We start from the raw sequence: 1,077 nt of genomic DNA on the forward strand, positions 1-1,077 counted from the left end.
GCTCTGCAAGAACTAAAGGCATATCTGTCAACGCCGCCCTTGCTTTCAAAACCCGTACCGGGGGAGCGTCTCCTCATCTATCTGGCCGTATTCGAGGTAGCTATAAGCATAATCGTAATTCGAGAAAACAAAGTCTCCCATCTATTACATTAGCAAAACACTTGTCGATGCCGAGACGAGGTACCCACACCTTGAAAAATTGGTTCTGGCCTTAGCCGTAGCTTCACGGAAGCTTAGACCATATTTCCAATGTCACCCCATCTCAGTCGTCACAACCTTCCCCCTGAGAAGCATCCTACATAAATCCGAACTATCGAGAAGGCTGACCAAATGGGCCATTCAAGCTGAGTGAGCATGATATCACGTATCAGCTGCGAACGACGATAAATTCACAAGTGCTTTCCAACTTCGTCGCTGACTTCAGTGCAAAAATATTGCCTGAAGTCTAGAGGGAAGCTGTCCAAACCTCCATCCAAACACAAGACCTCTAGATCCTATACACCGATGGCGCATTCAATGCATCAGGGTCTGGACTGGGACTCGTACTCGAAGTCCCAACTAGCGAGGTGATTCGTCAATCCATAAGATGCCTGGATATGACTCACAATGAGGCCTAGTATGAGGCCGTAATTGTAGGTTTGAGACTAACACTCAAATGTGGAGCGAAGCAGTTGAAACTGCGTTGTAATTCCTAGCTCATAGTCAACCAAGTCACATGGACTTTCCAAATCAAGGAACAAATATTGCAAAAATACCAGACCGAAATTTGCAATCTACTGCCTGAGTTCGACGAATGTCAGCTCGACCAAATCCAATGAGCACAGAATGCTGAGGCAGTTGGCCTCGCTAAATTAGCCGCTGCCACCAAAAGCATCACAACCGGAGACAAAATTATGGTCCATCTCCTCAACTCATCTCTTAACCAAGTTGAGGTAAGAACCATAAATTTAACGTGGGACTGGCGCAATCATATTGTCGCATACTTGCAGGACGTCACACTCCCTGGCAACAAAAAATCAGCCAAGAAACTAAGAATGCAAGCGGCAAGATACAGTATCCTTCACAGCGATCTGTACA

Source organism: Nicotiana tabacum, chromosome 15, assembly GCF_000715075.1.
Source record: "Nicotiana tabacum cultivar K326 chromosome 15, ASM71507v2, whole genome shotgun sequence".
NCBI lineage: Eukaryota > Viridiplantae > Streptophyta > Magnoliopsida > Solanales > Solanaceae > Nicotiana > Nicotiana tabacum.